Source organism: Diplotaxodon limnothrissa, linkage group LG3 (assembly GCF_057381915.1).
Source record: "Diplotaxodon limnothrissa isolate DT_005_m linkage group LG3, D_limnothrissa_male_GT1.1, whole genome shotgun sequence".
Taxonomy (NCBI): domain Eukaryota; kingdom Metazoa; phylum Chordata; class Actinopteri; order Cichliformes; family Cichlidae; genus Diplotaxodon; species Diplotaxodon limnothrissa.
Window position 1 is genome coordinate 68,941,188 of NC_140598.1, and position 26,313 is coordinate 68,967,500.

A 26,313-nucleotide genomic window follows, 5' to 3' on the forward strand; every position below is an offset into this window, starting at 1 on the left:
TTCAACAATCCAGGGCCTGTGCTGTTGGATAAATGCCAAACTGAGCCTTTGGGTTAGGGTATTATGCAAACATGCAGGTATGGTTATAGGATTGTCTTCGTAACTTCAGGTACTTGCCACCTAATCACTTGAATCCATAAATTGAGACATTGTGCTGGGGCCAGCAGCTTACGGCCATACCACCCTGAGCACGCCCGACCTCGTCTGATCTCGGAAGCTAAGCAGGGCTGGGCTTGGTTAGTACTTGGATGGGAGACTGCCTGGGAATACCTGGTGCTGTAAGCCTTTCATTTTCATGTCATTGAACCGCTTTTGATCCAGAGAAGGGGTGTATTAAAAGACCAAAAGCAGCTCCCCATTAATGAGGGCACATTAACGACATTGCTTTTGGCTGTTTTCCAATGTCTTGTGCTGCTAGCTGATGCCACCTACACCACACCAGGGCCTGAGTGACCGGCTGGGGCCACTTACACCACATCAGGGCCTGTGGCTGCTGGCTGAGGCCACTTACACCACACCAGGGCCTGTGGCTGCTGGCTGAGGCCACCTACACCACACCAGGGCCTTAGTTGCTATTGAGGCCAATTACACCACACCAGGGTCTGTGGCTCTTGCTCAGGCCACTTACACCACACCAGGGCCTGTGGCACTGGCTGAGGCCACTTACACCACACCAGGGCCTGTGGCTGCTGGCTGAGGCCACTTACACCACACCAGGGCCTGTGGCTGCTGGCTGAGGCCACTTACACCACACCAGGGCCTGTGGCTGCTGGCTGAGGCCACCTACACCACACCAGGGCCTGTGGCTGCTGACTGAGGCGACTTACACCACACCAGGGCCCTTTTGCTGCTGGCTGAGGCCACTTACACCACACCAGTGCCTGTGGCTTCTGGCTGAGGCGACTTACACCACACCAGGCCCTGCGCTTCTGGCCGAGGCCATCTTCACCAAACCTGGCCCTCTGCTGCTAGCTGTGGCCATGTACAACACACCAGGCCCTGTGCTGGTTCCTGAGGCCACTTACACCACACCAGTGCCTGTGGCTTCTGGCTGAGGCGACTTACACCACACCAGGGCCTGTGGCTGCTGGCTGAGGCCACTTACACCACACCAGGGCCTGTGGCTCTTGCTCAGGCCACTCACATCACACCAGGCCCTGCGCTTCTGGCCGAGGCCATCTTCACCAAACCAGGCCCTGTGGCTCTTGCTCAGGCCACTTACACCACACCAGGGCCTTATTTGCTATTGAGGCCACTTACACCACACCAGGGCCTGTGGCTCTGGCTTAGGTCACTTACACCACACCAGGGCCTGTGGCACTTGCTCAGGCCACTTACACCACACCAGGGCCTGTGGCTGCTGGCTGAGGCCACTTACACCACACCAGGGCCTGTGGCTCTTGCTCAGGCCACTTACACCACACCAGGGCCTGTGGCACTGGCTGAGGCCACTTAGACCACACCAGGGCCTGTGGCTGCTGGCTGAGGCCACTTACAACACACCAGGGCCTGTGGCTGCTGGCTGAGGCCACTTACACCAAACCAGGGCCTGTGGCTGCTTGCTGAGGCCATCTTCACCATACCAGGCCCTGTGCTGCTTGCTGTGGCCATGTAAAACACACCAGGTCCTGTGCTGGTTCTTGAGGCCATCTTCAACAATCCAGGGCCTGTGCTGTTGGATAAATGCCAAACTGAGCCTTTGGGTTAGGGTATTATGCAAACATGCAGGTATGGTTATAGGATTGTCTTCGTAACTTCAGGTACTTGCCACCTAATCACTTGAATCCATAAATTGAGACATTGTGCTGGGGCCAGCAGCTTACGGCCATACCACCCTGAGCACGCCCGACCTCGTCTGATCTCGTAAGCTAAGCAGGGCTGGGCTTGGTTAGTACTTGGATGGGAGACTGCCTGGGAATACCTGGTGCTGTAAGCCTTTCATTTTCATGTCATTGAACCGCTTTTGATCAAGAGAAGGGGTGTATTAAAAGACCAAAAGCAGCTCCCCATTAATGAGGACACATTAACGACATTGCTTTTGGCTGTTTTCCAATGTCTTGTGCTGCTAGCTGATGCCACCTACACCACACCAGGGCCTGAGTGACCGGCTGGGGCCACTTACACCACATCAGGGCCTGTGGCTGCTGGCTGAGGCCACTTACACCACACCAGGGCCTGTGGCTGCTGGCTGAGGCCACCTACACCACACCAGGGCCTTAGTTGCTATTGAGGCCAATTACACCACACCAGGGTCTGTGGCTCTTGCTCAGGCCACTCACATCACACCAGGCCCTGCGCTTCTGGCCGATGCCATCTTCACCAAACCTGGCCCTCTGCTGCTAGCTGTGGCCATGTACAACACACCAGGCCCTGTGCTGGTTCCTGAGCCATCTTCAACAATCCAGGGCCTGTGCTGTTGGATAAATGCCAAACTAAGCCTTTGGGTTAGGGTATTATGCAAACATGCAGGTATGGTTATAGGATTGTCTTCGTAACTTCAGGTACTTGCCACCTAATCACTTGAATCCATAAATTGAGACATTGTGCTGGGGCCAGCAGCTTACGGCCATACCACTCTGAGCACGCCCGACCTCGTCTGATCTCGGAAGCTAAGCAGGGCTGGGCTTGGTTAGTACTTGGATGGGAGACTACCTGGGAATACCTTGTGCTGTAAGTCTTTCATTTTCATGTCATTGAACCGCTTTTGATCCAGAGAAGGGGTGTATTAAAAGACCAAAAGCAGCTGCCCATTAATGAGGGCACATTAACGACACTGCTTTTGGCTCTTTTCCAATGTCTTGTGCTGCTAGCTGATGCCACCTACACCACACCAGGGCCTAAGTGACCGGCTGGGGCCACTTACACCACATCAGGGCCTGTGGCTCTGGCTGAGGCCACTTACACCACACCAGGGCCTGTGGCTGCTGGCTGAGGCCAGTTACACCACACCAGGGCCTTAGTTGCTATTGAGGCCACTTACACCACACCAGGGCCTGTGGCTCTTGCTCAGGCCACTCACATCACACCAGGCCCTGCGCTTCTGGCCGAGGCCATCTTCACCAAACCTGGCCCTCTGCTGCTAGCTGTGGCCATGTACAACACACCAGGCCCTGTGCTGGTTCCTGAGGCCACTTACACCACACCAGTGCCTGTGGCTTCTGGCTGATGCAACCTACACCACACAAGGGCCTGAGTGACCGGCTGGGGCAACTTACACCACATCAGGGCCTGTGGCTCTGGCTGAGGCCACTTACACCACACCAGGGCCTGTGGCTGCTGGCTGAGGCCACTTACACCACACCAGGGCCTGTGGCTGCTGGCTGAGGCCACCTACACCACACCAGGGCATTAGTTGCTATTGAGGCCAATTACACCACACCAGGGTCTGTGGCTCTTGCTCAGGCCACTTACACCACACCAGGGCCTGTGGCACTGGCTGAGGCCACTTACACCACACCAGGGCCTGTGGCTGCTGGCTGAGGCCACCTACACCCCACCAGGGCCTGTGGCTGCTGGCTGAGGCGACTTACACCACACCAGGGCCCTTTTGCTGCTGGCTGAGGCCACTTACACCACACCAGTGCCTGTGGCTTCTGGCTGAGGCGACTTACACCACACCAGGCCCTGCGCTTCTGGCCGAGGCCATCTTCACCAAACCTGGCCCTCTGCTGCTAGCTGTGGCCATGTACAACACACCAGGCCCTGTGCTGGTTCCTGAGGCCACTTACACCACACCAGTGCCTGTGGCTTCTGGCTGAGGCGACTTACACCACACCAGGGCCTGTGGCTGCTGGCTGAGGCCACTTACACCACACCAGGGCCTGTGGCTCTTGCTCAGGCCACTCACATCACACCAGGCCCTGCGCTTCTGGCCGAGGCCATCTTCACCAAACCAGGCCCTGTGGCTCTTGCTCAGGCCACTTACACCACACCAGGGCCTTATTTGCTATTGAGGCCACTTACACCACACCAGGGCCTGTGGCTCTGGCTTAGGCCACTTACACCACACCAGGGCCTGTGGCTGCTGGCTGAGGCCACTTACACCACACCAGGGCCTGTGGCTCTTGCTCAGGCCACTTACACCACACCAGGGCCTGTGGCACTGGCTGAGGCCACTTAGACCACACCAGGGCCTGTGGCTGCTGGCTGAGGCCACTTACAACACACCAGGGCCTGTGGCTGCTGGCTGAGGCCACTTACACCAAACCAGGGCCTGTGGCTGCTTGCTGAGGCCATCTTCACCATACCAGGCCCTGTGCTGCTTGCTGTGGCCATGTAAAACACACCAGGTCCTGTGCTGGTTCTTGAGGCCATCTTCAACAATCCAGGGCCTGTGCTGTTGGATAAATGCCAAACTGAGCCTTTGGGTTAGGGTATTATGCAAACATGCAGGTATGGTTATAGGATTGTCTTCGTAACTTCAGGTACTTGCCACCTAATCACTTGAATCCATAAATTGAGACATTGTGCTGGGGCCAGCAGCTTATGGCCATACCACCCTGAGCACCCCCGACCTCGTCTGATCTCGTAAGCTAAGCAGGGCTGGGCTTGGTTAGTACTTGGATGGGAGACTGCCTGGGAATACCTGGTGCTGTAAGCCTTTCATTTTCATGTCATTGAACCGCTTTTGATCCAGAGAAGGGGTGTATTAAAAGACCAAAAGCAGCTGCCCATTAATGAGGGCACATTAACGACACTGCTTTTGGCTCTTTTCCAATGTCTTGTGCTGCTAGCTGATGCCACCTACACCACACCAGGGCCTGTGGCTGCTGGCTGAGGCCAGTTACACCACACCAGAGCTTGTGGCTGCTGGCTGAAGCCACTTACACCACACCAGGGCCTTAGTTGCTATTGAGGCCAATTACACCACACCAGGGTCTGTGGCTCTTGCTCAGGCCACTTACACCACACCAGGGCCTGTGGCTGCTGGCTGAGGCCACTTACACCACACCAGGGCCTGTGGCTGCTGGCTGAGGCCACCTACACCCCACCAGGGCCTGTGGCTGCTGGCTGAGGCGACTTACACCACACCAGGGCCCTTTTGCTGCTGGCTGAGGCCACTTACACCACACCAGTGCCTGTGGCTTCTGGCTGAGGCGACTTACACCACACCAGGGCCTGTGGCTGCTGGCTGAGGCGACTTACACCACACCAGTGCCTGTGGCTCTTGCTCAGGCCACTCACATCACACCAGGCCCTGCGCTTCTGGCCGAGGCCATCTTCACCAAACCAGGCCCTGTGCTGCTAGCTGATGCCACCTACACCACACCAGGGCCTGAGTGACCGGCTGGGGCCACTTACACCACATCAGGGCCTGTGGCTCTGGCTGAGGCCACTTACACCACACCAGGGCCTGTGGCTGCTGGCTGAGGCCAGTTACACCACACCAGAGCCTGTGGCTGCTGGCTGAAGCCACTTACACCACACCAGGGCCTTAGTTGCTATTGAGGCCACTTACACCACACCAGGGCCTGTGGCTGCTGGCTGAGGCCACCTACACCACACCAGGGCCTGTGGCTGCTGGCTGAGGCGACTTACACCACACCAGGGCCCTTTTGCTGCTGGCTGAGGCCACTTACACCACACCAGTGCCTGTGGCTTCTGGCTGAGGCGACTTGCACCACACCAGGGCCTGTGGCTGCTGGCTGAGGCCACTTACACCACACCAGGGCCTGTGGCTCTTGCTCAGGCCACTCACATCACACCAGGCCCTGCGCTTCTGGCTGAGGCCATCTTCACCAAACCAGGCCCTGTGGCTCTTGCTCAGGCCACTTACACCACACCAGGGCCTTATTTGCTATTGAGGCCACTTACACCACACCAGGGCCTGTGGCTCTGGCTTAGGCCACTTACACCACACCAGGGCCTGTGGCACTTGCTCAGGCCACTTACACCACACCAGGGCCTGTGGCTCTTGCTCAGGCCACTTACACCACACCAGGGCCTGTGGCACTGGCTGAGGCCACTTAGACCACACCAGGGCTTGTGGCTGCTGGCTGAGGCCACTTACAACACACCAGGGCCTGTGGCTGCTGGCTGAGGCCACTTACACCAAACCAGGGCCTGTGGCTCTTGCTCAGGCCACTTACACCACACCAGGGCCTGTGGCTGCTGGCTGAGGCCACTTACACCAAACCAGGGCCTGTGGCTCTTGCTCAGGCCACTTACACCACACCAGGGCCTGTGGCTGCTGGCTGAGGCCACCTACACCACACCAGGGCCTGTGGCTGCTGGCTGAGGCCACTTACACCACACCAGGGCCTGTGGCTCTTGCTCAGGCCACTCACATCACACCAGGCCCTGCGCTTCTGGCCGAGGCCATCTTCACCAAACCAGGCCCTGTGCTGCTTGCTGTGGCCATGTACAACACACCAGGCCCTGTGCTGGTTCCTGAGGCCATCTTCAACAATCCAGGGCCTGTGCTGTTGGATAAATGCCAAACTGAGCCTTTGGGTTAGGGTATTATGCAAACATGCAGGTATGGTTATAGGATTGTCTTCGTAACTTCAGGTACTTGCCACCTAATCACTTGAATCCATAAATTGAGACATTGTGCTGGGGCCAGCAGCTTACGGCCATACCACCCTGAGCACGCCCGACCTCGTCTGATCTCGGAAGCTAAGCAGGGCTGGGCTTGGTTAGTACTTGGATGGGAGACTGCCTGGGAATACCTGGTGCTGTAAGCCTTTCATTTTCATGTCATTGAACCGCTTTTGATCCAGAGAAGGGGTGTATTAAAAGACCAAAAGCAGCTCCCCATTAATGAGGGCACATTAACGACATTGCTTTTGGCTGTTTTCCAATGTCTTGTGCTGCTAGCTGATGCCACCTACACCACACCAGGGCCTGAGTGACCGGCTGGGGCCACTTACACCACATCAGGGCCTGTGGCTGCTGGCTGAGGCCACTTACACCACACCAGGGCCTGTGGCTGCTGGCTGAGGCCACCTACACCACACCAGGGCCTTAGTTGCTATTGAGGCCAATTACACCACACCAGGGCCTGTGGCACTTGCTCAGGCCACTTACACCACACCAGGGCCTGTGGCTTCTGGCTGAGGCCACCTACACCACACCAGGGCCTGTGGCTGCTGGCTGAGGCCACTTACAACACACCAGGGCCTGTGGCTCTTGCTCAGGCCACTTACACCACACCAGGGCCTGTGGCTCTTGCTCAGGCCACTTACACCACATCAGGGCCTGTGGCTCTGGCTGAGGCCACTTACACCACACCAGGGCCTGTGGCTGCTGGCTGAGGCCACTTACACCACACCAGGGCCTGTGGCTGCTGGCTGAAGCCACTTACACCACACCAGGGCCTTAGTTGCTATTGAGGCCACTTACACCACACCAGGGCCTGTGGCTGCTGGCTGAGGTCACCTACACCACACCAGGGCCTGTGGCTGCTGGCTGAGGCGACTTACACCACACCAGGGCCCTTTTGCTGCTGGCTGAGGCCACTTACACCACACCAGTGCCTGTGGCTTCTGGCTGAGGCGACTTACACCACACCAGGGCCTGTGGCTGCTGGCTGAGGCCACTTACACCACACCAGGGCCTGTGGCTCTTGCTCAGGCCACTCACATCACACCTGGCCCTGCGCTTCTGGCTGAGGCCATCTTCACCAAACCAGGCCCTGTGGCTCTTGCTCAGGCCACTTACACCACACCAGGGCCTTATTTGCTATTGAGGCCACTTACACCACACCAAGGCCTGTGGCTCTGGCTTAGGCCACTTACACCACACCAGGGCCTGTGGCACTTGCTCAGGCCACTTACACCACACCAGGGCCTGTGGCTCTTGCTCAGGCCACTTACACCACACCAGGGCCTGTGGCACTGGCTGAGGCCACTTAGACCACACCAGGGCCTGTGGCTGCTGGCTGAGGCCACTTACAACACACCAGGGCCTGTGGCTGCTGGCTGAGGCCACTTACACCAAACCAGGGCCTGTGGCTCTTGCTCAGGCCACTTACACCACACCAGGGCCTGTGGCTGCTGGCTGAGGCCACCTACACCACACCAGGGCCTGTGGCTGCTGGCTGAGGCCACTTACACCACACCAGGGCCTGTGGCTCTTGCTCAGGCCACTCACATCACACCAGGCCCTGTGCTTCTGGCCGAGGCCATCTTCACCAAACCAGGCCCTGTGCTGCTTGCTGTGGCCATGTACAACACACCAGGCCCTGTGCTGGTTCCTGAGGCCATCTTCAACAATCCAGGGCCTGTGCTGTTGGATAAATGCCAAACTGAGCCTTTGGGTTAGGGTATTATGCAAACATGCAGGTATGGTTATAGGATTGTCTTCGTAACTTCAGGTACTTGCCACCTAATCACTTGAATCCATAAATTGAGACATTGTGCTGGGGCCAGCAGCTTACGGCCATACCACCCTGAGCACGCCCGACCTCGTCTGATCTCGGAAGCTAAGCAGGGCTGGGCTTGGTTAGTGCTTGGATGGGAGACTGCCTGGGAATACCTGGTGCTGTAAGCCTTTCATTTTCATGTCATTGAACCGCTTTTGATCCAGAGAAGGGGTGTATTAAAAGACCAAAAGCAGCTGCCCATTAATGAGGGCACATTAACGACACTGCTTTTGGCTCTTTTCCAATGTCTTGTGCTGCTAGCTGATGCCACCTACACCACACCAGGGCCTGAGTGACCGGCTGGGGCCACTTACACCACATCAGGGCCTGTGGCTCTGGCTGAGGCCACTTACACCACACCAGGGCCTGTGGCTGCTGGCTGAGGCCACTTACACCACACCAGGGCCTGTGGCTGCTGGCTGAGGCCACCTACACCACACCAGGGCATTAGTTGCTATTGAGGCCAATTACACCACACCAGGGTCTGTGGCTCTTGCTCAGGCCACTTACACCACACCAGGGCCTGTGGCACTGGCTGAGGCCACTTACACCACACCAGGGCCTGTGGCTGCTGGCTGAGGCCACTTACACCACATCAGGGCCTGTGGCTGCTGGCTGAGGCCACTTACACCACACCAGGGCCTGTGGCTGCTGGCTGAGGCCACCTACACCACACCAGGGCCTGTGGCTGCTGACTGAGGCGACTTACACCACACCAGGGCCCTTTTGCTGCTGGCTGAGGCCACTTACACCACACCAGTGCCTGTGGCTTCTGGCTGAGGCGACTTACACCACACCAGGGCCTGTGGCTGCTGGCTGAGGCCACTTACACCACACCAGGGCCTGTGGCTCTTGCTCAGGCCACTCACATCACACCAGGCCCTGCGCTTCTGGCCGAGGCCATCTTCACCAAACCAGGCCCTGTGCTGCTTGCTGTGGCCATGTACAACACACCAGGCCCTGTGCTGGTTCCTGAGGCCATCTTCAACAATCCAGGGCCTGTGCTGTTGGATAAATGCCAAACTGAGCCTTTGGGTTAGGGTATTATGCAAACATGCAGGTATGGTTATAGGATTGTCTTCGTAACTTCAGGTACTTGCCACCTAATCACTTGAATCCATAAATTGAGACATTGTGCTGGGGCCAGCAGCTTACGGCCATACCACCCTGAGCACACCCGACCTCGTCTGATCTCGGAAGCTAAGCAGGGCTGGGCTTGGTTAGTACTTGGATGGGAGACTGCCTGGGAATACCTGGTGCTGTAAGCCTTTCATTTTCATGTCATTGAACCGCTTTTGATCCAGAGAAGGTGTGTATTAAAAGACCAAAAGCAGCTCCCCATTAATGAGGGCACATTAACGACATTGCTTTTGGCTGTTTTCCAATGTCTTGTGCTGCTAGCTGATGCCACCTACACCACACCAGGGCCTGAGTGACCGGCTGGGGCCACTTACACCACATCAGGGCCTGTGGCTGCTGGCTGACGCCACGTACACCACACCAGGGCCTGTGGCTGCTGGCTGAGGCCACCTACACCACACCAGGGCCTGTGGCTGCTGACTGAGGCGACTTACACCACACCAGGGCCCTTTTGCTGCTGGCTGAGGCCACTTACACCACACCAGTGCCTGTGGCTGCTGGCTGAGGCCACTTACACCACACCAGGGCCTGTGGCTCTTGCTCAGGCCACTCACATCACACCAGGCCCTGCGCTTCTGGCCGAGGCCATCTTCACCAAACCAGGCCCTGTGCTGCTTGCTGTGGCCATGTACAACACACCAGGCCCTGTGCTGGTTCCTGAGGCCATCTTCAACAATCCAGGGCCTGTGCTGTTGGATAAATGCCAAACTGAGCCTTTGGGTTAGGGTATTATGCAAACATGCAGGTATGGTTATAGGATTGTCTTCGTAACTTCAGGTACTTGCCACCTAATCACTTGAATCCATAAATTGAGACATTGTGCTGGGGCCAGCAGCTTACGGCCATACCACCCTGAGCACGCCCGACCTCGTCTGATCTCGGAAGCTAAGCAGGGCTGGGCTTGGTTAGTACTTGGATGGGAGACTGCCTGGGAATACCTGGTGCTGTAAGCCTTTCATTTTCATGTCATTGAACCGCTTTTGATCCAGAGAAGGGGTGTATTAAAAGACCAAAAGCAGCTCCCCATTAATGAGGGCACATTAACGACATTGCTTTTGGCTGTTTTCCAATGTCTTGTGCTGCTAGCTGATGCCACCTACACCACACCAGGGCCTGAGTGACCGGCTGGGGCCACTTACACCACATCAGGGCCTGTGGCTGCTGGCTGAGGCCACTTACACCACACCAGGGCCTGTGGCTGCTGGCTGAGGCCACCTACACCACACCAGGGCCTTAGTTGCTATTGAGGCCAATTACACCACACCAGGGCCTGTGGCACTTGCTCAGGCCACTTACACCACACCAGGGCCTGTGGCTTCTGGCTGAGGCCACCTACACCACACCAGGGCCTGTGGCTGCTGGCTGAGGCCACTTACAACACACCAGGGCCTGTGGCTCTTGCTCAGGCCACTTACACCACACCAGGGCCTGTGGCTCTTGCTCAGGCCACTTACACCACATCAGGGCCTGTGGCTCTGGCTGAGGCCACTTACACCACACCAGGGCCTGTGGCTGCTGGCTGAGGCCACTTACACCACACCAGGGCCTGTGGCTGCTGGCTGAAGCCACTTACACCACACCAGGGCCTTAGTTGCTATTGAGGCCACTTACACCACACCAGGGCCTGTGGCTGCTGGCTGAGGTCACCTACACCACACCAGGGCCTGTGGCTGCTGGCTGAGGCGACTTACACCACACCAGGGCCCTTTTGCTGCTGGCTGAGGCCACTTACACCACACCAGTGCCTGTGGCTTCTGGCTGAGGCGACTTACACCACACCAGGGCCTGTGGCTGCTGGCTGAGGCCACTTACACCACACCAGGGCCTGTGGCTCTTGCTCAGGCCACTCACATCACACCTGGCCCTGCGCTTCTGGCTGAGGCCATCTTCACCAAACCAGGCCCTGTGGCTCTTGCTCAGGCCACTTACACCACACCAGGGCCTTATTTGCTATTGAGGCCACTTACACCACACCAAGGCCTGTGGCTCTGGCTTAGGCCACTTACACCACACCAGGGCCTGTGGCACTTGCTCAGGCCACTTACACCACACCAGGGCCTGTGGCTCTTGCTCAGGCCACTTACACCACACCAGGGCCTGTGGCACTGGCTGAGGCCACTTAGACCACACCAGGGCCTGTGGCTGCTGGCTGAGGCCACTTACACCACACCAGGGCCTGTGGCTGCTGGCTGAGGCCACTTACACCACACCAGGGCCTGTGGCTGCTGGCTGAGGCCACTTACAACACACCAGGGCCTGTGGCTGCTGGCTGAGGCCACTTACACCAAACCAGGGCCTGTGGCTCTTGCTCAGGCCACTTACACCACACCAGGGCCTGTGGCTGCTGGCTGAGGCCACCTACACCACACCAGGGCCTGTGGCTGCTGGCTGAGGCCACTTACACCACACCAGGGCCTGTGGCTCTTGCTCAGGCCACTCACATCACACCAGGCCCTGTGCTTCTGGCCGAGGCCATCTTCACCAAACCAGGCCCTGTGCTGCTTGCTGTGGCCATGTACAACACACCAGGCCCTGTGCTGGTTCCTGAGGCCATCTTCAACAATCCAGGGCCTGTGCTGTTGGATAAATGCCAAACTGAGCCTTTGGGTTAGGGTATTATGCAAACATGCAGGTATGGTTATAGGATTGTCTTCGTAACTTCAGGTACTTGCCACCTAATCACTTGAATCCATAAATTGAGACATTGTGCTGGGGCCAGCAGCTTACGGCCATACCACCCTGAGCACGCCCGACCTCGTCTGATCTCGGAAGCTAAGCAGGGCTGGGCTTGGTTAGTACTTGGATGGGAGACTGCCTGGGAATACCTGGTGCTGTAAGCCTTTCATTTTCATGTCATTGAACCGCTTTTGATCCAGAGAAGGGGTGTATTAAAAGACCAAAAGCAGCTGCCCATTAATGAGGGCACATTAACGACACTGCTTTTGGCTCTTTTCCAATGTCTTGTGCTGCTAGCTGATGCCACCTACACCACACCAGGGCCTGAGTGACCGGCTGGGGCCACTTACACCACATCAGGGCCTGTGGCTCTGGCTGAGGCCACTTACACCACACCAGGGCCTGTGGCTGCTGGCTGAGGCCACTTACACCACACCAGGGCCTGTGGCTGCTGGCTGAGGCCACCTACACCACACCAGGGCATTAGTTGCTATTGAGGCCAATTACACCACACCAGGGTCTGTGGCTCTTGCTCAGGCCACTTACACCACACCAGGGCCTGTGGCACTGGCTGAGGCCACTTACACCACACCAGGGCCTGTGGCTGCTGGCTGAGGCCACTTACACCACACCAGGGCCTGTGGCTGCTGGCTGAGGCCACTTACACCACACCAGGGCCTGTGGCTGCTGGCTGAGGCCACCTACACCACACCAGGGCCTGTGGCTGCTGACTGAGGCGACTTACACCACACCAGGGCCCTTTTGCTGCTGGCTGAGGCCACTTACACCACACCAGTGCCTGTGGCTTCTGGCTGAGGCGACTTACACCACACCAGGGCCTGTGGCTGCTGGCTGAGGCCACTTACACCACACCAGGGCCTGTGGCTCTTGCTCAGGCCACTCACATCACACCAGGCCCTGCGCTTCTGGCCGAGGCCATCTTCACCAAACCAGGCCCTGTGCTGCTTGCTGTGGCCATGTACAACACACCAGGCCCTGTGCTGGTTCCTGAGGCCATCTTCAACAATCCAGGGCCTGTGCTGTTGGATAAATGCCAAACTGAGCCTTTGGGTTAGGGTATTATGCAAACATGCAGGTATGGTTATAGGATTGTCTTCGTAACTTCAGGTACTTGCCACCTAATCACTTGAATCCATAAATTGAGACATTGTGCTGGGGCCAGCAGCTTACGGCCATACCACCCTGAGCACACCCGACCTCGTCTGATCTCGGAAGCTAAGCAGGGCTGGGCTTGGTTAGTACTTGGATGGGAGACTGCCTGGGAATACCTGGTGCTGTAAGCCTTTCATTTTCATGTCATTGAACCGCTTTTGATCCAGAGAAGGTGTGTATTAAAAGACCAAAAGCAGCTCCCCATTAATGAGGGCACATTAACGACATTGCTTTTGGCTGTTTTCCAATGTCTTGTGCTGCTAGCTGATGCCACCTACACCACACCAGGGCCTGAGTGACCGGCTGGGGCCACTTACACCACATCAGGGCCTGTGGCTGCTGGCTGACGCCACGTACACCACACCAGGGCCTGTGGCTGCTGGCTGAGGCCACCTACACCACACCAGGGCCTGTGGCTGCTGACTGAGGCGACTTACACCACACCAGGGCCCTTTTGCTGCTGGCTGAGGCCACTTACACCACACCAGTGCCTGTGGCTGCTGGCTGAGGCCACTTACACCACACCAGGGCCTGTGGCTCTTGCTCAGGCCACTCACATCACACCAGGCCCTGCGCTTCTGGCCGAGGCCATCTTCACCAAACCAGGCCCTGTGCTGCTTGCTGTGGCCATGTACAACACACCAGGCCCTGTGCTGGTTCCTGAGGCCATCTTCAACAATCCAGGGCCTGTGCTGTTGGATAAATGCCAAACTGAGCCTTTGGGTTAGGGTATTATGCAAACATGCAGGTATGGTTATAGGATTGTCTTCGTAACTTCAGGTACTTGCCACCTAATCACTTGAATCCATAAATTGAGACATTGTGCTGGGGCCAGCAGCTTACGGCCATACCACCCTGAGCACACCCGACCTCGTCTGATCTCGGAAGCTAAGCAGGGCTGGGCTTGGTTAGTACTTGGATGGGAGACTGCCTGGGAATACCTGGTGCTGTAAGCCTTTCCTTTTCATGTCATTGAACCGCTTTTGATCCAGAGAAGGTGTGTATTAAAAGACCAAAAGCAGCTCCCCATTAATGAGGGCACATTAACGACATTGCTTTTGGCTGTTTTCCAATGTCTTGTGCTGCTAGCTGATGCCACCTACACCACACCAGGGCCTGAGTGACCGGCTGGGGCCACTTACACCACATCAGGGCCTGTGGCTGCTGGCTGAGGCCACTTACACCACACCAGGGCCTGTGGCTGCTGGCTGAGGCCACCTACACCACACCAGGGCCTGTGGCTGCTGACTGAGGCGACTTACACCACACCAGGGCCCTTTTGCTGCTGGCTGAGGCCACTTACACCACACCAGTGCCTGTGGCTTCTGGCTGAGGCGACTTACACCACACCAGGGCCTGTGGCTGCTGGCTGAGGCCACCTACACCACACCAGGGCATTAGTTGCTATTGAGGCCAATTACACCACACCAGGGTCTGTGGCTCTTGCTCAGGCCACTTACACCACACCAGGGCCTGTGGCACTGGCTGAGGCCACTTACACCACACCAGGGCCTGTGGCTGCTGGCTGAGGCCACCTACACCACACCAGGGCCTGTGGCTGCTGGCTGAGGCCACTTACAACACACCAGGGCCTGTGGCTCTTGCTCAGGCCACTCATATCACACCAGGCCCTGTGCTTCTGGCTGAGGCCACTTACACCACACCAGGGCCTGTGGCTGCTGGCTGAGGCCACCTACACCACACCAGGGCCTGTGGCTGCTGGCTGAGGCCACTTACACCACACCAGGGCCTGTGGCTGCTGGCTGAGGCCACCTACACCCCACCAGGGCCTGTGGCTGCTGGCTGAGGCGACTTACACCACACCAGGGCCCTTTTGCTGCTGGCTGAGGCCACTTACACCACACCAGTGCCTGTGGCTTCTGGCTGAGGCGACTTACACCACACCAGGCCCTGCGCTTCTGGCCGAGGCCATCTTCACCAAACCTGGCCCTCTGCTGCTAGCTGTGGCCATGTACAACACACCAGGCCCTGTGCTGGTTCCTGAGGCCACTTACACCACACCAGTGCCTGTGGCTTCTGGCTGAGGCGACTTACACCACACCAGGGCCTGTGGCTGCTGGCTGAGGCCACTTACACCACACCAGGGCCTGTGGCTCTTGCTCAGGCCACTCACATCACACCAGGCCCTGCGCTTCTGGCCGAGGCCATCTTCACCAAACCAGGCCCTGTGGCTCTTGCTCAGGCCACTTACACCACACCAGGGCCTTATTTGCTATTGAGGCCACTTACACCACACCAGGGCCTGTGGCTCTGGCTTAGGCCACTTACACCACACCAGGGCCTGTGGCTGCTGGCTGAGGCCACTTACACCACACCAGGGCCTGTGGCTCTTGCTCAGGCCACTTACACCACACCAGGGCCTGTGGCACTGGCTGAGGCCACTTAGACCACACCAGGGCCTGTGGCTGCTGGCTGAGGCCACTTACAACACACCAGGGCCTGTGGCTGCTGGCTGAGGCCACTTACACCAAACCAGGGCCTGTGGCTGCTTGCTGAGGCCATCTTCACCATACCAGGCCCTGTGCTGCTTGCTGTGGCCATGTAAAACACACCAGGTCCTGTGCTGGTTCTTGAGGCCATCTTCAACAATCCAGGGCCTGTGCTGTTGGATAAATGCCAAACTGAGCCTTTGGGTTAGGGTATTATGCAAACATGCAGGTATGGTTATAGGATTGTCTTCGTAACTTCAGGTACTTGCCACCTAATCACTTGAATCCATAAATTGAGACATTGTGCTGGGGCCAGCAGCTTATGGCCATACCACCCTGAGCACCCCCGACCTCGTCTGATCTCGTAAGCTAAGCAGGGCTGGGCTTGGTTAGTACTTGGATGGGAGACTGCCTGGGAATACCTGGTGCTGTAAGCCTTTCATTTTCATGTCATTGAACCGCTTTTGATCCAGAGAAGGGGTGTATTAAAAGACCAAAAGCAGCTGCCCATTAATGAGGGCACATTAACGACACTGCTTTTGGCTCTTTTCCAATGTCTTGTGCTGCTAGCTGATGCCACCTACACCACACCAGGGCCTGTGGCTGCTGGCTGAGGCCAGTTACACCACACCAGAGCTTGTGGCTGCTGGCTGAAGCCACTTACACCACACCAGGGCCTTAGTTGCTATTGAGGCCAATTACACCACACCAGGGTCTGTGGCTCTTGCTCAGGCCACTTACACCACACCAGGGCCTGTGGCACTGGCTGAGGCGACTTACACCACACCAGGGCCTGTGGCTGCTGGCTGAGGCCACTTACACCACACCAGGGCCTGTGGCTGCTGGCTGAGGCCACCTACACCCCACCAGGGCCTGTGGCTGCTGGCTGAGGCGACTTACACCACACCAGGGCCCTTTTGCTGCTGGCTGAGGCCACTTACACCACACCAGTGCCTGTGGCTTCTGGCTGAGGCGACTTACACCACACCAGGGCCTGTGGCTGCTGGCTGAGGCGACTTACACCACACCAGTGCCTGTGGCTCTTGCTCAGGCCACTCACATCACACCAGGCCCTGCGCTTCTGGCCGAGGCCATCTTCACCAAACCAGGCCCTGTGCTGCTAGCTGATGCCACCTACACCACACCAGGGCCTGAGTGACCGGCTGGGGCCACTTACACCACATCAGGGCCTGTGGCTCTGGCTGAGGCCACTTACACCACACCAGGGCCTGTGGCTGCTGGCTGAGGCCAGTTACACCACACCAGAGCCTGTGGCTGCTGGCTGAAGCCACTTACACCACACCAGGGCCTTAGTTGCTATTGAGGCCACTTACACCACACCAGGGCCTGTGGCTGCTGGCTGAGGCCACCTACACCACACCAGGGCCTGTGGCTGCTGGCTGAGGCGACTTACACCACACCAGGGCCCTTTTGCTGCTGGCTGAGGCCACTTACACCACACCAGTGCCTGTGGCTTCTGGCTGAGGCGACTTGCACCACACCAGGGCCTGTGGCTGCTGGCTGAGGCCACTTACACCACACCAGGGCCTGTGGCTCTTGCTCAGGCCACTGACATCACACCAGGCCCTGCGCTTCTGGCTGAGGCCATCTTCACCAAACCAGGCCCTGTGGCTCTTGCTCAGGCCACTTACACCACACCAGGGCCTTATTTGCTATTGAGGCCACTTACACCACACCAGGGCCTGTGGCTCTGGCTTAGGCCACTTACACCACACCAGGGCCTGTGGCACTTGCTCAGGCCACTTACACCACACCAGGGCCTGTGGCTCTTGCTCAGGCCACTTACACCACACCAGGGCCTGTGGCACTGGCTGAGGCCACTTAGACCACACCAGGGCCTGTGGCTGCTGGCTGAGGCCACTTACAACACACCAGGGCCTGTGGCTGCTGGCTGAGGCCACTTACACCAAACCAGGGCCTGTGGCTCTTGCTCAGGCCACTTACACCACACCAGGGCCTGTGGCTGCTGGCTGAGGCCACTTACAACACACCAGGGCCTGTGGCTGCTGGCTGAGGCCACTTACACCAAACCAGGGCCTGTGGCTCTTGCTCAGGCCACTTACACCACACCAGGGCCTGTGGCTGCTGGCTGAGGCCACCTACACCACACCAGGGCCTGTGGCTGCTGGCTGAGGCCACTTACACCACACCAGGGCCTGTGGCTCTTGCTCAGGCCACTCACATCACACCAGGCCCTGCGCTTCTGGCCGAGGCCATCTTCACCAAACCAGGCCCTGTGCTGCTTGCTGTGGCCATGTACAACACACCAGGCCCTGTGCTGGTTCCTGAGGCCATCTTCAACAATCCAGGGCCTGTGCTGTTGGATAAATGCCAAACTGAGCCTTTGGGTTAGGGTATTATGCAAACATGCAGGTATGGTTATAGGATTGTCTTCGTAACTTCAGGTACTTGCCACCTAATCACTTGAATCCATAAATTGAGACATTGTGCTGGGGCCAGCAGCTTACGGCCATACCACCCTGAGCACGCCCGACCTCGTCTGATCTCGGAAGCTAAGCAGGGCTGGGCTTGGTTAGTACTTGGATGGGAGACTGCCTGGGAATACCTGGTGCTGTAAGCCTTTCATTTTCATGTCATTGAACCGCTTTTGATCCAGAGAAGGGGTGTATTAAAAGACCAAAAGCAGCTCCCCATTAATGAGGGCACATTAACGACATTGCTTTTGGCTGTTTTCCAATGTCTTGTGCTGCTAGCTGATGCCACCTACACCACACCAGGGCCTGAGTGACCGGCTGGGGCCACTTACACCACATCAGGGCCTGCGCTTCTGGCCGAGGCCATCTTCACCAAACCTGGCCCTCTGCTGCTAGCTGTGGCCATGTACAACACACCAGGCCCTGTGCTGGTTCCTGAGGCCACTTACACCACACCAGTGCCTGTGGCTTCTGGCTGAGGCGACTTACACCACACCAGGGCCTGTGGCTGCTGGCTGAGGCCACTTACACCACACCAGGGCCTGTGGCTCTTGCTCAGGCCACTCACATCACACCAGGCCCTGCGCTTCTGGCCGAGGCCATCTTCACCAAACCAGGCCCTGTGGCTCTTGCTCAGGCCACTTACACCACACCAGGGCCTTATTTGCTATTGAGGCCACTTACACCACACCAGGGCCTGTGGCTCTGGCTTAGGTCACTTACACCACACCAGGGCCTGTGGCACTTGCTCAGGCCACTTACACCACACCAGGGCCTGTGGCTGCTGGCTGAGGCCACTTACACCACACCAGGGCCTATGGCTCTTGCTCAGGCCACTTACACCACACCAGGGCCTGTGGCACTGGCTGAGGCCACTTAGACCACACCAGGGCCTGTGGCTGCTGGCTGAGGCCACTTACAACACACCAGGGCCTGTGGCTGCTGGCTGAGGCCACTTACACCAAACCAGGGCCTGTGGCTGCTTGCTGAGGCCATCTTCACCATACCAGGCCCTGTGCTGCTTGCTGTGGCCATGTAAAACACACCAGGTCCTGTGCTGGTTCTTGAGGCCATCTTCAACAATCCAGGGCCTGTGCTGTTGGATAAATGCCAAACTGAGCCTTTGGGTTAGGGTATTATGCAAACATGCAGGTATGGTTATAGGATTGTCTTCGTAACTTCAGGTACTTGCCACCTAATCACTTGAATCCATAAATTGAGACATTGTGCTGGGGCCAGCAGCTTACGGCCATACCACCCTGAGCACCCCCGACCTCGTCTGATCTCCTAAGCTAAGCAGGGCTGGGCTTGGTTAGTACTTGGATGGGAGACTGCCTGGGAATACCTGGTGCTGTAAGCCTTTCATTTTCATGTCATTGAACCGCTTTTGATCCAGAGAAGGGGTGTATTAAAAGACCAAAAGCAGCTCCCCATTAATGAGGGCACATTAACGACATTGCTTTTGGCTGTTTTCCAATGTCTTGTGCTGCTAGCTGATGCCACCTACACCACACCAGGGCCTGAGTGACCGGCTGGGGCCACATACACCACATCAGGGCCTGTGGCTGCTGGCTGAGGCCACTTACACCACACCAGGGCCTGTGGCTGCTGGCTGAGGCCACCTACACCACACCAGGGCCTTAGTTGCTATTGAGGCCAATTACACCACACCAGGGTCTGTGGCTCTTGCTCAGGCCACTTACACCACACCAGGGCATTAGTTGCTATTGACGCCAATTACACCACACCAGGGTCTGTGGCTCTTGCTCAGGCCACTTACACCACACCAGGGCCTGTGGCACTGGCTGAGGCCACTTACACCACACCAGGGCCTGTGGCACTGGCTGAGGCCACTTAGACCACACCAGGGCCTGTGGCTGCTGGCTGAGGCCACCTACACCACACCAGGGCATTAGTTGCTATTGAGGCCAATTACACCACACCAGGGTCTGTGGCTCTTGCTCAGGCCACTTACACCACACCAGGGCCTGTGGCACTGGCTGAGGCCACTTACACCACACCAGGGCCTGTGGCTGCTGGCTGAGGCCACTTACACCACACCAGGGCCTGTGGCTGCTGGCTGAGGCCACTTACACCACACCAGGGCCTGTGGCTGCTGGCTGAGGCCACCTACACCACACCAGGGCCTGTGGCTGCTGACTGAGGCGACTTACACCACACCAGGGCCCTTTTGCTGCTGGCTGAGGCCACTTACACCACACCAGTGCCTGTGGCTTCTGGCTGAGGCGACTTACACCACACCAGGCCCTGCGCTTCTGGCCGAGGCCATCTTCACCAAACCTGGCCCTCTGCTGCTAGCTGTGGCCATGTACAACACACCAGGGCCCTTTTGCTGCTGGCTGAGGCCACTTACACCACACCAGTGCCTGTGGCTTCTGGCTGAGGCGACTTACACCACACCAGGGCCTGTGGCTGCTGGCTGAGGCCACTTACACCACACCAGGGCCTGTGGCTCTTGCTCAGGCCACTCACATCACACCAGGCCCTGCGCTTCTGGCTGAGGCCATCTTCACCAAACCAGGCCCTGTGGCTCTTGCTCAGGCCACTTACACCACACCAGGGCCTTATTTGCTATTGAGGCCACTTACACCACACCAGGGCCTGTGGCTCTGGCTTAGGCCACTTACACCACACCAGGGCCTGTGGCACTTGCTCAGGCCACTTACACCACACCAGGGCCTGTGGCTCTTGCTCAGGCCACTTACACCACACCAGGGCCTGTGGCACTGGCTGAGGCCACTTAGACCACACCAGGGCCTGTGGCTGCTGGCTGAGGCCACCTACACCACACCAGGGCATTAGTTGCTATTGAGGCCAATTACACCACACCAGGGTCTGTGGCTCTTGCTCAGGCCACTTACACCACACCAGGGCCTGTGGCACTGGCTGAGGCCACTTACACCACACCAGGGCCTGTGGCTGCTGGCTGAGGCCACTTACACCACACCAGGGCCTGTGGCTGCTGGCTGAGGCCACTTACACCACACCAGGGCCTGTGGCTGCTGGCTGAGGCCACCTACACCACACCAGGGCCTGTGGCTGCTGACTGAGGCGACTTACACCACACCAGGGCCCTTTTGCTGCTGGCTGAGGCCACTTACACCACACCAGTGCCTGTGGCTTCTGGCTGAGGCGACTTACACCACACCAGGCCCTGCGCTTCTGGCCGAGGCCATCTTCACCAAACCTGGCCCTCTGCTGCTAGCTGTGGCCATGTACAACACACCAGGCCCTGTGCTGGTTCCTGAGGCCACTTACACCACACCAGTGCCTGTGGCTTCTGGCTGAGGCGACTTACACCACACCAGGGCCTGTGGCTGCTGGCTGAGGCCACTTACACCACACCAGGGCCTGTGGCTCTTGCTCAGGCCACTCACATCACACCAGGCCCTGCGCTTCTGGCCGAGGCCATCTTCACCAAACCAGGCCCTGTGGCTCTTGCTCAGGCCACTTACACCACACCAGGGCCTTATTTGCTATTGAGGCCACTTACACCACACCAGGGCCTGTGGCTCTGGCTTAGGTCACTTACACCACACCAGGGCCTGTGGCACTTGCTCAGGCCACTTACACCACACCAGGGCCTGTGGCTGCTGGCTGAGGCCACTTACACCACACCAGGGCCTATGGCTCTTGCTCAGGCCACTTACACCACACCAGGGCCTGTGGCACTGGCTGAGGCCACTTAGACCACACCAGGGCCTGTGGCTGCTGGCTGAGGCCACTTACAACACACCAGGGCCTGTGGCTGCTGGCTGAGGCCACTTACACCAAACCAGGGCCTGTGGCTGCTTGCTGAGACCATCTTCACCATACCAGGCCCTGTGCTGCTTGCTGTGGCCATGTAAAACACACCAGGTCCTGTGCTGGTTCTTGAGGCCATCTTCAACAATCCAGGGCCTGTGCTGTTGGATAAATGCCAAACTGAGCCTTTGGGTTAGGGTATTATGCAAACATGCAGGTATGGTTATAGGATTGTCTTCGTAACTTCAGGTACTTGCCACCTAATCACTTGAATCCATAAATTGAGACATTGTGCTGGGGCCGGCAGCTTACGGCCATACCACCCTGAGCACCCCCGACCTCGTCTGATCTCCTAAGCTAAGCAGGGCTGGGCTTGGTTAGTACTTGGATGGGAGACTGCCTGGGAATACCTGGTGCTGTAAGCCTTTCATTTTCATGTCATTGAACCGCTTTTGATCCAGAGAAGGGGTGTATTAAAAGACCAAAAGCAGCTCCCCATTAATGAGGGCACATTAACGACATTGCTTTTGGCTGTTTTCCAATGTCTTGTGCTGCTAGCTGATGCCACCTACACCACACCAGGGCCTGAGTGACCGGCTGGGGCCACATACACCACATCAGGGCCTGTGGCTGCTGGCTGAGGCCACTTACACCACACCAGGGCCTGTGGCTGCTGGCTGAGGCCACCTACACCACACCAGGGCCTTAGTTGCTATTGAGGCCAATTACACCACACCAGGGTCTGTGGCTCTTGCTCAGGCCACTTACACCACACCAGGGCATTAGTTGCTATTGAGGCCAATTACACCACACCAGGGTCTGTGGCTCTTGCTCAGGCCACTTACACCACACCAGGGCCTGTGGCACTGGCTGAGGCCACTTACACCACACCAGGGCCTGTGGCTGCTGGCTGAGGCCACTTACACCACACCAGGGCCTGTGGCTGCTGGCTGAGGCCACTTACACCACACCAGGGCCTGTGGCTGCTGGCTGAGGCCACCTACACCACACCAGGGCCTGTGGCTGCTGACTGAGGCGACTTACACCACACCAGGGCCCTTTTGCTGCTGGCTGAGGCCACTTACACCACACCAGTGCCTGTGGCTTCTGGCTGAGGCGACTTACACCACACCAGGCCCTGCGCTTCTGGCCGAGGCCATCTTCACCAAACCTGACCCTCTGCTGCTAGCTGTGGCCATGTACAACACACCAGGCCCTGTGCTGGTTCCTGAGGCCACTTACACCACACCAGTGCCTGTGGCTTCTGGCTGAGGCGACTTACACCACACCAGGGCCTGTGGCTGCTGGCTGAGGCCACTTACACCACACCAGGGCCTGTGGCTGCTGGCTGAGGCCACCTACACCACACCAGGGCCTTAGTTGCTATTGAGGCCAATTACACCACACCAGGGTCTGTGGCTCTTGCTCAGGCCACTTACACCACACCAGGGCCTGTGGCACTGGCTGAGGCCACTTACACCACACCAGGGCCTGTGGCTGCTGGCTGAGGCCACTTACACCACACAAGGGCCTGTGGCTGCTGGCTGAGGCCACCTACACCACACCAGGGCCTGTGGCTGCTGGCTGAGGCCACTTACAACACACCAGGGCCTGTGGCTCTTGCTCAGGCCACTCATATCACACCAGGCCCTGTGCTTCTGGCCGAGGCCATCTTCACCAAACCAGGCCCTGTGCTGCTTGCTGTGGCCATGTACAACACACCAGGCCCTGTGCTGGTTCCTGAGGCCATCTTCAACAATCCAGGGCCTGTGCTGTTGGATAAATGCCAAACTGAGCCTTTGGGTTAGGGTATTATGCAAACATGCAGGTATGGTTATAGGATTGTCTTCGTAACTTCAGGTACTTGCCACCTCATCACTTGAATCCATAAATTGAGACATTGTGCTGGGGCCAGCAGCTTACGGCCATACCACCCTGAGCACGCCCGACCTCGTCTGATCTCGGAAGCTAAGCAGGGCTGGGCTTGGTTAGTACTTGGATGGGAGACTGCCTGGGAATACCTGGTGCTGTAAGCCTTTCATTTTCATGTCATTGAACCGCTTTTGATCCAGAGAAGGGGTGTATTAAAAGACCAAAAGCATCTGCCCATTAATGAGGGCACATTAACGACATTGCTTTTGGGTCTTTTCCAATGTCTTGTGCTGCTAGCTGATGCAACCTACACCACACAAGGGCCTGAGTGACCGGCTGGGGCCACTTACACCACATCAGGGCCTGTGGCTCTGGCTGAGGCCACTTACACCACACCAGGGCCTGTGGCTGCTGGCTGAGGCCACTTACACCACACCAGGGCCTGTGGCTGCTGGCTGAAGCCACCTACACCACACCAGGGCATTAGTTGCTATTGAGGCCAATTACACCACACCAGGGTCTGTGGCTCTTGCTCAGGCCACTTACACCACACCAGGGCCTGTGGCACTGGCTGAGGCCACTTACACCACACCAGGGCCTGTGGCTGCTGGCTGAGGCCACTTACACCACACCAGGGCCTGTGGCTGCTGGCTGAGGCCACTTACACCACACCAGGGCCTGTGGCTCTTGCTCAGGCCACTTACACCACACCAGGGCCTGTGGCACTGGCTGAGGCCACTTAGACCACACCAGGGCCTGTGGCTGCTGGTTGAGGCCACTTACAACACACCAGGGCCTGTGGCTGCTGGCTGAGGCCACTTACACCAAACCAGGGCCTGTGGCTGCTTGCTGAGGCCATCTTCACCAAACCAGGCCCTGTGCTGCTTGCTGTGGCCATGTAAAACACATCAGGTCCTGTGCTGGTTCTTGAGGCCATCTTCAACAATCCAGGGCCTGTGCTGTTGGATAAATGCCAAACTGAGCCTTTGGGTTAGGGTATTATGCAAACATGCAGGTATGGTTATAGGATTGTCTTCGTAACTTCAGGTACTTGCCACCTCATCACTTGAATCCATAAATTGAGACATTGTGCTGTGGCCAGCAGCTTACGGCCATACCACCCTGAGCACGCCCGACCTCGTCTGATCTCGGAAGCTAAGCAGGGCTGGGCTTGGTTAGTACTTGGATGGGAGACTGCCTGGGAATACCTGGTGCTGTAAGCCTTTCATTTTCATGTCATTGAACCGCTTTTGATCCAGAGAAGGGGTGTTTTAAAAGACCAAAAGCAGCTCCCCATTAATGAGGGCACATTAACGACATTGCTTTTGGCTGTTTTCCAATGTCTTGTGCTGCTAGCTGATGCCACCTACACCACACCAGGGCCTGAGTGACCGGCTGGGGCCACTTACACCACATCAGGGCCTGTGGCTGCTGGCTGAGGCCACTTACACCACACCAGGGCCTGTGGCTGCTGGCTGAGGCCACCTACACCACACCAGGGCCTTAGTTGCTATTGAGGCCAATTACACCACACCAGGGTCTGTGGGTCTTGCTCAGGCCACTTACACCACACCAGGGCCTGTGGCACTGGCTGAGGCCACTTACACCACACCAGGGCCTGTGGCTCTGGCTGAGGCCACCTACACCACACCAGGGCCTTAGTTGCTATTGAGGCCAATTACACCACACCAGGGTCTGTGGCTCTTGCTCAGGCCACTTACACCACACCAGGGCCTGTGGCACTGGCTGAGGCCACTTACACCACACCAGGGCCTGTGGCTGCTGGCTGAGGCCACTTACACCACACCAGGGCCTGTGGCTGCTGGCTGAGGCCACTTACAACACACCAGGGCCTGTGGCTCTTGCTCAGGCCACTCATATCACACCAGGCCCTGTGCTTCTGGCCGAGGCCATCTTCACCAAACCAGGCCCTGTGCTGCTTGCTGTGGCCATGTACAACACACCAGGCCCTGTGCTGGTTCCTGAGGCCATCTTCAACAATCCAGGGCCTGTGCTGTTGGATAAATGCCAAACTAAGCCTTTGGGTTAGGGTATTATGCAAACATGCAGGTATGGTTATAGGATTGTCTTCGTAACTTCAGGTACTTGCCACCTAATCACTTGAATCCATAAATTGAGACATTGTGCTGGGGCCAGCAGCTTACGGCCATACCACTCTGAGCACGCCCGACCTCGTCTGATCTCGGAAGCTAAGCAGGGCTGGGCTTGGTTAGTACTTGGATGGGAGACTGCCTGGGAATACCTGGTGCTGTAAGTCTTTCATTTTCATGTCATTGAACCGCTTTTGATCCAGAGAAGGGGTGTATTAAAAGACCAAAAGCAGCTGCCCATTAATGAGGGCACATTAACGACACTGCTTTTGGCTCTTTTCCAATGTCTTGTGCTGCTAGCTGAT

General features: G+C 57.5%; 11 non-coding genes and 7 pseudogenes across 11 annotated transcripts; all 18 read left to right on the plus strand.

Annotated features, from left to right (window-relative positions):
* Positions 1-166: 166 nt before the first annotated feature.
* On the plus strand, positions 167-285 carry LOC146637501 (5S ribosomal RNA). Its single transcript, XR_014905961.1, has one exon. It is a non-coding gene; the product is annotated as a 5S ribosomal RNA (ribosomal RNA).
* A 1,532-nt stretch (positions 286-1,817) lies between these two features.
* Positions 1,818-1,936, plus strand: LOC146637502 (5S ribosomal RNA; annotated as a pseudogene).
* Positions 1,937-2,558: 622 nt separating this feature from the next.
* On the plus strand, positions 2,559-2,677 carry LOC146637503 (5S ribosomal RNA; annotated as a pseudogene).
* A 1,804-nt stretch (positions 2,678-4,481) lies between these two features.
* LOC146637504 (5S ribosomal RNA) lies at positions 4,482-4,600 on the plus strand (annotated as a pseudogene).
* Positions 4,601-6,567: 1,967 nt separating this feature from the next.
* LOC146637505 (5S ribosomal RNA) lies at positions 6,568-6,686 on the plus strand. Its single transcript, XR_014905962.1, has one exon. It is a non-coding gene; the product is annotated as a 5S ribosomal RNA (ribosomal RNA).
* Positions 6,687-8,374: 1,688 nt separating this feature from the next.
* On the plus strand, positions 8,375-8,493 carry LOC146637506 (5S ribosomal RNA; annotated as a pseudogene).
* Positions 8,494-9,514: 1,021 nt separating this feature from the next.
* LOC146637507 (5S ribosomal RNA) lies at positions 9,515-9,633 on the plus strand. Its single transcript, XR_014905837.1, has one exon. It is a non-coding gene; the product is annotated as a 5S ribosomal RNA (ribosomal RNA).
* Positions 9,634-10,339: 706 nt separating this feature from the next.
* LOC146637508 (5S ribosomal RNA) lies at positions 10,340-10,458 on the plus strand. The gene has a single exon (XR_014905963.1). It is a non-coding gene; the product is annotated as a 5S ribosomal RNA (ribosomal RNA).
* Positions 10,459-12,226: 1,768 nt separating this feature from the next.
* Positions 12,227-12,345, plus strand: LOC146637509 (5S ribosomal RNA). Its single transcript, XR_014905964.1, has one exon. It is a non-coding gene; the product is annotated as a 5S ribosomal RNA (ribosomal RNA).
* A 1,021-nt stretch (positions 12,346-13,366) lies between these two features.
* On the plus strand, positions 13,367-13,485 carry LOC146637510 (5S ribosomal RNA). Its single transcript, XR_014905848.1, has one exon. It is a non-coding gene; the product is annotated as a 5S ribosomal RNA (ribosomal RNA).
* A 706-nt stretch (positions 13,486-14,191) lies between these two features.
* LOC146637511 (5S ribosomal RNA) lies at positions 14,192-14,310 on the plus strand. The gene has a single exon (XR_014905860.1). It is a non-coding gene; the product is annotated as a 5S ribosomal RNA (ribosomal RNA).
* Positions 14,311-16,122: 1,812 nt separating this feature from the next.
* Positions 16,123-16,241, plus strand: LOC146637512 (5S ribosomal RNA; annotated as a pseudogene).
* Positions 16,242-18,287: 2,046 nt separating this feature from the next.
* LOC146637513 (5S ribosomal RNA) lies at positions 18,288-18,406 on the plus strand. The gene has a single exon (XR_014905966.1). It is a non-coding gene; the product is annotated as a 5S ribosomal RNA (ribosomal RNA).
* A 1,095-nt stretch (positions 18,407-19,501) lies between these two features.
* Positions 19,502-19,620, plus strand: LOC146637514 (5S ribosomal RNA; annotated as a pseudogene).
* A 2,711-nt stretch (positions 19,621-22,331) lies between these two features.
* LOC146637515 (5S ribosomal RNA) lies at positions 22,332-22,450 on the plus strand (annotated as a pseudogene).
* Positions 22,451-23,942: 1,492 nt separating this feature from the next.
* LOC146637516 (5S ribosomal RNA) lies at positions 23,943-24,061 on the plus strand. The gene has a single exon (XR_014905967.1). It is a non-coding gene; the product is annotated as a 5S ribosomal RNA (ribosomal RNA).
* Positions 24,062-25,001: 940 nt separating this feature from the next.
* On the plus strand, positions 25,002-25,120 carry LOC146637517 (5S ribosomal RNA). Its single transcript, XR_014905968.1, has one exon. It is a non-coding gene; the product is annotated as a 5S ribosomal RNA (ribosomal RNA).
* Positions 25,121-26,056: 936 nt separating this feature from the next.
* LOC146637518 (5S ribosomal RNA) lies at positions 26,057-26,175 on the plus strand. Its single transcript, XR_014905636.1, has one exon. It is a non-coding gene; the product is annotated as a 5S ribosomal RNA (ribosomal RNA).
* Positions 26,176-26,313: the final 138 nt, after the last annotated feature.